Source organism: Sciurus carolinensis, unplaced genomic scaffold (assembly GCF_902686445.1).
Source record: "Sciurus carolinensis unplaced genomic scaffold, mSciCar1.2, whole genome shotgun sequence".
NCBI lineage: Eukaryota > Metazoa > Chordata > Mammalia > Rodentia > Sciuridae > Sciurus > Sciurus carolinensis.
The window spans coordinates 325,503-334,110 of NW_025920152.1; the positions used below are offsets into that span (position 1 = coordinate 325,503).

An 8,608-nucleotide genomic window follows, 5' to 3' on the forward strand; every position below is an offset into this window, starting at 1 on the left:
AAACAAAACAAGGCTGTATAAATCAGCCACCTAATTTCACAAAAGAAAATAAAAATTTTATTTGACACATTTGCTGGACAGAAAACAATGTAAACATGTTGCAAATAAGCACATTAAAATATATATAAAGGCAGATATTTTCCAAAGAGCCTAAAAGTAGAGGAACTAACTTGGAATTCCAAAGAAAGCAGTGTAAAGAGAAAAGAATCACTACAATCAGACTGAAGTAACCCTTGAAACACTGCATATTCATAGATAACAGAAAGAATTGAAAGAAATAGAAGTCAGATCTTCAAATGGGAACATGAATGAAACAATGTTAAAATGTTAGAGCTTTATAGTTATATACAGGAGTTGAGTTCAACCAATCTCATACATTCATGGAATTAGATTTCCATTCATGATCTGCCTTCTTATCCCTCTCCCTTTTCCTTTCCTGTCCTCTCTCTCCTTTCCCTTATCCCATCCTCTACTCTACTAGACTTCCTTTCAGTAATCTATTTATTTATATCTGGTTCATTTTATCTATGTTTAAAGTGAAGTTTCCCATAGGTTATTTATGTACACACATAACTTGATTTTTAAAGAATTCATTCTGCATTGCCTCCCTTCCCCATTCCTTCCTTTCAATCTCCTTCAACATTATTGATCTTCTCCTTATATTTATGTTATTCAATATCCTTCCCCTTCCCCTTTCCTTTATTTTAGTGTAACTTCTACATATGAGAGAAAGCATTCAACCTTTTAGTTTCTGAGTTTGTCTTATCTCACTTAGCATGATATTCTCCATTTCCATCCAGACACCCACAAATGCCATAATTTCATTATTTTTATGGCTCAGTAGAATGCCATTGTGTATGTGTATATATATATATATATATATATATATATATATATATATATATATATATATATATGCCAGAGTTTCTTAATCCATTCATCTATTGATGGGCATCTGGGTTGATTCCATAATTCAGCTATTTTGAATTTTCCTGCAATAAATTTGTGGTGTCTATATTTCTATAGCTAAAGTATTCTGATTTTAGGTCTTTGGGGAAAATACAAAGGAGAAGGATTGCTGGATCATATGATGGATTCATCCCTAGATTTTTGTGGAATACTGCTTTCAAGAGTGGTTGTACTAGGCTACAGTCCCACCAAAAATATACAAGTGTAAGTTTCTCCCAACAATGCCATCAGCATTTATTATTGTTTGTATTCTTGATCATAGCCATTATGACTAGAATGCGATGAAATCTTAGAATGGTTTTGATTTGTATAAAATGCTAATTTTTAAAAGTCAGAATTGGTTGAGGGAGTTAAGTGGATCACAAAGTAGTTAAAATGCAAATTACTATGAATGTCATTGACTCAGGAGACCTGAAAAAATAATAGAAGTGGGGATTTAAACAATATCCAAAAATTTCTAATTAGGAATCCTTTACAGAACTTTGGCCATTGAAGTAAATATAAACACTCCAAAGGGTGTAGGAATGCTCTTGGTGACCTGGACCTAACTATATGTATGTACTAGTTAGAAATGTTGGAAACACAGACAGTAGTGTTCATTGATTCTTAAAGAAATTAGAAATGAGAAGCCTAATTGAGCCAAAACCATGAGGAGTTGAAACCTCCCTCCTAGACGTGTGAAAAAGAGGATATTTTTGGTATAAAGTTAAGACCTTGATCTAAATTCACAATATTGTACAAAATTATATTTCTATAATGGTAACACAAGCTTATCATCTTTGACAATCATAACTTAACTTGGCCTCTCAAGTTTTCTGACAAAGTCACCTACTTATAAAGCAAACTTGCTTGATTTTGGTTGTTTACAGTTGACACTGCACTGATGACATGATTATATTTGAGCATACAACAGATTACCATAGAACACAGTTGGGCATTAAGTACTTGTTATTTCTATTAGCCAAAGGGTGAGATCAAATTTGAGCATTATGAAAGTATTTCAAAACTATCTGAAATATAATAGTTTCATTTGCATGTTTTAATAATAAGGGGAAATCCTTAAAACCACAAATCATATCAAATAAAACATGAACTTCCAAACAATATTGATAAGTAGCAATTCATTGAAAAAATGTATTTAGTGATTCTGATTTTTTATGCCTTTTCTCTCATCAATGGGTCCCTCCTGGAAGTGATAATCTATTTCTATGTAACCCTCAGTTTATAGTATTCAACTTCTGGCCTGCTTTTCCTAAAATAAAACAGCAAAAATAAGAAGTTACATTTTTAAAGTTCATTATTTTATACCTCTATTTATTGAAAAAAAAAACAAAATTATATGAACTATGAGTAAAAGTCTTATTAATCAACTAATGAATTTCAATATTGCATCCTTTATTTGTAAATAAATATAGTAATAATAGTGGTCAAGAACCTGGACTCTGACCATTCTACCTAGTCTACAGACAAATCCTATATCTTCCATTTACCAGCTCTGTGATCTTGAACAAAACTTAGCCTTTCTCTTCTTGGTTTACCTAACAGTAAAATAAATGGGACTAATAATAGTACCTACCTCACAGAGTTGTTCTGAGTTAATCAAATTAACATAGCTGCAAGGCCAATGTAGCTAATATGCTTAGAGAGAATCCAGAATATAGTAAACTGTGTACATGTTTGCTATTGTTATTTACATTTGTAAGTGGAGCCCAGAAAGGTTTTGTGCACATTTAATCTTAGCTGAATTTTTTAAAAAATCTTTTCTATTCATGCCTTTAAAATCTCACATGTATATAGACTTTGCTTTTCCAGAAATTCTGCAACTTTTGCCTGGTTAATAAATATTTCCAATGGCGAAAGGACATGGATGAAAGTTATTTTACTCTCTTTCCTAATTCAAGAAACACAACTGGGACTGGAATTGTAGCTCAGTGTTAAACCACTTGCCTAGTATGTGTGAGGCACTGGGTTTGATTCTCAGCACTGCATATAAATAAAAATAAAGTTCTATTGACAATTTAAAAAGTATTTTTAGGAGAATCACATTTGAGTTAACTTTTAGGGCAATCTGGAATTCAGAACATTTGTCAAATAAAAAAATAGAATTATAAATTACTGTTAGACTATGATTGTTAAAAATTTTCATTTGGTTTTTGTCTCCATTTATCTTCAGCTTACCCTGTACTTAAAAATTAGGGGAAGAGGGCAGTAAAATGACCTCCAAAGCAACAGAAGTTGATATAACTGAACACCAATTTACCTTTTCACTTCCATAGCAATAGAACAGTTTTTTGGAGCGCATACAACCGTTTCTGCCATTCATATCCCAAGAACCTGTGAAATGCAATAAAAGGAGAGAAAGAATATTTTAGATAACACACATTTATATACAAATGTATGGCCATGTCATTCCAGAAAAGAAAAAAAATAATAGTTAATATAACTTCTATGGTTCCTTTTAGCTCTAACATTCTACGACTAATTAATATGTATCTTCTATTCCAAGATACAAAAAAGAACAAACAACAAAAATCCCAATAATGTTAAAAGGAATAAGATGAAGCAGAGATGGTGCTGCCACTCTTTCATAATCAGCTCCCTGTCAACCAACCTTCCCTGACAGAGACAGTTACAGCTAGGGATCTGATGTGTAGTCTTGAGGTAATTGATTCATCTGGGTTTTGGTCTCTCATCTGTTATAAAAAAGGATGGTGGGGGAAGCTGAACTAGGTTATTTCTATTAAATCTTTCAGATTTAAAATGCAGCTTAAGAAAGTTCAGAAAATCAAATGGAAATAAAACAGAAGGACTCAAAGGGACTAGTCAAGAGATAAGCAGAACATTAATGAGGAGACTTTCTACCCTTCATTTCCCATACCAAAATACCACCTTCATATTTCATTTCTATTGAACTTTGGTGCTGAGAGAATGTGACCATCTGGTCAACTCTCAATTATCATGGCTGATGGAGAGGATCACTGAAACTAATAAAAACTCTGGCAGACAAGATGCCAGGTTTGACTTGAACCAGTCCTAGTATGTGCCAGGTCAGGTGCAGGACAGCCTGCTGCTTGGCTGGGTGGGATAACAGTGAGAAATCCCATCCTTAAGAATGGTCATGGCCCACAGCTTTAATAGATGTGTTAAACAACACCTGAATAATTCATAAATAGCCCAGGCTGACAACTAAAAACCTGACCTAATGTTTTGTTATTTAAAATTATTTAAAACTAAAAGTTTTTATGGTTTGGATAATGTCACCCAGGTTTTCTTATAGTTCTAAACTTTCGACTTAAAGAGCATACAGGCTACACATGGATACTGCATGTATACTGCAGTATGGTCTCTCTCTGTTTTATCTAAGCAGAAAATCATTTTCAGATTTTTCATCGCAATTTTACAGTTTACCTTTTCTGCATTTTTCAACATAGCCAAGCCTCAGGATGAAAGGAAGGTCCAGTGCTGCAACTGGAGGAAACTGTTTCCTGTGGTAGTGGAGTGGGGAAAAATGAGGTATGTTATGGTTCGGATGTGAGATGTCCCATAAAATCTCATATGTGAAATTAGAAATTTGTTTATTCATGGTGATGAGTGATAGGTAACTCAATAATTTCACAAGAATGCAACATTTTTATAAACTTCATTAGAAATATAATAGTTATCTCTAGCATTTTACTACAAGTCTAACAACTGAAAACCAACAAGCTAATGAAAGATTCTGTGGAATACATCCAATGGAACTAGTTTTAATACAGCATCTGATAGAAAATGTGTTTTGCAGAAATTTATTATATACAAGTTCATCACAGAATTTTATCAGTTTTTTTTTTTAATTCTGGGCATTTCAGTACTGTAGGCACAAAGTCATAAACTTTTTTCCTGATGAAATAAACCTTAAAGTTAAAGCACTAATTTCAGTTCCCTGTTGGATTAATTTCAATCAGTATTGTGATAATGGTGATAGTGGTTCTGATTTAATTCACTGAGAGTTAAAAGCTGTTTACATACATAATAAACAATTTCTAAGTCTTAAAAAACAAATTATTTTGAAGAAATTGGTACTTTTAGCATAGCTTTCAAGTTTTAAAAAAATTACTCATAGAAAGATGTAGGAGAAGGACAGGGAAAAGAGAAGAAAGAGGGGGATGTTAGATTTTGTTAGGGTTAATACAAACATAACTTGAGTGTTTTATTTAAGAAAAATGTTGGTTAAATCTCTACCTGATAAACCATATTTGATGTCATAAGCAATACTTATTTTGATTCTAAATTTATATTTCTAATACAAAATATATTTTTCATTCCTTGGGAGAAGGAAAGCAAAAAAGTTAAAAAAACATTTTCAACTGAAATTTTATTTTTTAAATAATTATTGGTATTTTCTAATATTTAGAATATGCTTATTAGATATGTGAAATTTTCAAAAACTACATCAATAATAATCCCCTTAAGTACTTTATATTTTTAAGTCCTCAGAAGAACCATTTGATTTGTATAACACCATAAACATATAAATACTTACTACTTTTCAATGGCTATAAGAAATTAGAAATTTGCTACAAGATATGTTTTACTTTTTTGCTACAAGATTGTTTAAAAATGAATTCTCACATTATTTAAACTCATCCCACTATACCTACAATGAAAAACAATATTTTACCATCTAAGAAGACTCAGATTGATCCAAATAATTGAAATTCTATAAATATACATGAATAATAATAATACATCATAAAAAGAAGTTAAGGGTAGCACAATTCTATTTAGCAGGTAACATGAAGAACTGATAAACATTTTCCATGCACAATTACATTAGCTCACTGTGAGGAACTGAAAACACATCCAATTATGCAACATGCCAGTGAAATCACAATTAACACTATTAGACCTGTTACACTATCAAAATTCAAACCCTTGCCCTAAAAATAAATTTTGAATCAGGTCATAGTCCTTTAGCATACTGTAGACATTCAATACATGCTATAATAATTATTCATTATTATAATTAATCACTATGATATTACTACAAATGAAACAAGTAATTGAATGGATGCTAATGTAAGACTATGCTGTTTAGGGAATGTTCATTAGAAAGACAATAAAAAAATGATTTATGAATATTCAACTTGAGCATGGCAGTTATTATCAAAGCAACTAAAACATTTCTTTGGTGAGTTAAAAGCAATTAATGAATAAATTATATTTTAACTAAAAGAGAAAAAAAATAACCCTAAATCTAGACTGATCTATTTATACTACTGAGAATTACTACATGGGCTTGGTTAAGGGGCCAAAAGTTGTCGGTACCTAACGAAATGAGGAAAGGACAATTTTCTTTATTTAAAAGGAACTTGCATTTCTTATATGATAGTTCCACTTTTCTAGAGCAGCTTGAAAAAATGAGACATTCAAACTGATGCCCATCCTTAGTTGCTTGGGCAACTGAGGAAGAAAGAAGTCTCCTTCCTACATGCAACTTTTACTAGACATGAAACCTTGGAAGAATGAGACAGTTGTGACAAAACTAGAGGGGCACATCAGAAGCATTCAATCAGAAGGCCCAATCTAGACTCCTCTAAACTAGTTCTGGTAGGATATGGAATTTTAAAACTCCAAATCCAAAGTGTAATTGACAATGATAAAGTTGGAACACACTTGCTGTAGGAGATCACTCCTTTTGAGAAGTATGTGTTCATGGATGCAGCTACTTTCACAAAGATCTAAAATCCATCCTGTATCACTGCAATTAAAAAAATGAAAGATGAGAAGGAATCTGTAGAAATTTTAATTGTTTACATCTTGAATTAACTTTTTATTCAGTTTCCTTTCTACCTGCTTGGTTCTTCATATGGGATTGAATATGTATGTTTTACAAGATATGTGATTCAGAAACATTTTCAAAATAGACATCTATTCTTCATCATCCTTTTTCTTTTCCAGTGTTGCAAATGCCTTGTTTATTCTGCAAACAAGGTTCAGAAATGTTACAGACACAGATGCACAGGCTGGGAATGTGGGGTGGTCACGTCACACAGCAGGCTGCCTCTGCTGTGCCAAACAACCACCTGGGTTCTGGTGAGCAGGACCTGCATGGTCTCCTCCAGAGGGCCAAGCATCAATCCTTAAGAACCAGGGGCACCTTCACTGGTCGGCCACCTCCTTGCCGCTGAGTACCTCCATGATGGCGAGGGCAAACTCAAAGTTGGTCCTGGGCCCATGACTGGTGAGGATCAGGCCATGCTGCTCCATGCAGCTCTTGGAGTAGCTGTAGTGACTCCAGTTCATCATTTGTCTTTTGCAAGTGGGTGCGTTGTAACTTTGCTTCCAAAACCTATTTCATGAGCCAAAAGAGCCGTAGAACCTGCACAGATGGCAGCTATGAAGCCCTTCCTATTCTCCTGCTCCTTCAGGATCTCCTTCACAGCAGCAGACTCAGATAAGTTCTGTGCACCCAGATTACCTCCTGGTAGAACCATCACATTGTATGGTCCCTGCTTTCAAGTATCTTCAAGACTGACATCAGGACAAATGACAACATCAGGGCTACATTGTACTGGGTCTTTTCCAGAGAGACCTGCAATGGTAATCCCAGCAGGTCTCATGACATCTACAGGAATGACTTCTGCTCCTTTGGACAGGATGACCAGGGCTCTTTTTGAAGTCATTTGGATGTATGTTTTAAAGTCTGTGGGAACAAAGGCTCATCTTTTTCATTTTAATTTTAGATAAGGAAATTTGATGACCAATTTATATGGTAGACTTCTAAATAATCTAAAAAATATTTTTACTATTTTATCATTAATAAATTACAATATTACAGGCTACATTGTAATAATATGTTCATATGTTTATGATTGTTCAATCTAGAATTTGTACAAAATTTCTGCCAGGTTTCTGAGCCTCACTTTTTCTCCTTATTAGTTGGCATTTATATAGTCCTCAACATGAACCCTAAAGATTTCAAATAGTATAATTTTTCCACCACTTTTATGGAAATAAAAATTCATTTTCTTTTATATCAAAAAAAAAGGAAGAGATATAACAAGTATTGTTATTTGCTCATGAGACTTCTCACTCTGAGTCAGGATCTTCTTGGTCTAGTCCATCAAATATTTTGAATCACTACATGATGTGACTGCTTTTCTTCAGTTTCAAATAGTTAATGATAAGCGCCTCAACAATATACTATTTCTATCTCTCTCTCACTCTCCAATTCACATGAGCAAACCATCTATATGTTTATGTAAACCTTTTTTAATTCTTCATCGTCACCTTATACTTAGAATGCTGTATCCCTAAATTGACCTCCCACTGGGGGGAGACATAGTGCTTCCTTTCCTCTCTTTTAAACTCATGTAATAAACTTCATTAAAAGCTCTAATTAGGTAGTAGTCCATGAAATAGTAAATAGACCAGTTTCTCAAAATGTATCTATCCACTTAATAATTGTTTTATTTAAATTGTATCATATTGGGCTTTAATTTACCTAGAACACAATCTCATTTCAAGCTTGAATACTTTCTCCTACTCTCCTGAAATAGCCTGTCCTGGTTGTTCTGTTGCCTAATTTTTCTTAAGAACTCGTCATCACCCCAGCACCACAAAAAAAAAAAAAAAATTAAAAAAGAGCAGTGGCCAT

General features: G+C 33.2%; 1 pseudogene; it reads right to left on the reverse strand.

Moving 5' to 3' along the window:
• Positions 1-7,110: 7,110 nt before the first annotated feature.
• LOC124974533 (Parkinson disease protein 7 homolog) lies at positions 7,111-7,634 on the reverse strand (annotated as a pseudogene).
• Positions 7,635-8,608: the final 974 nt, after the last annotated feature.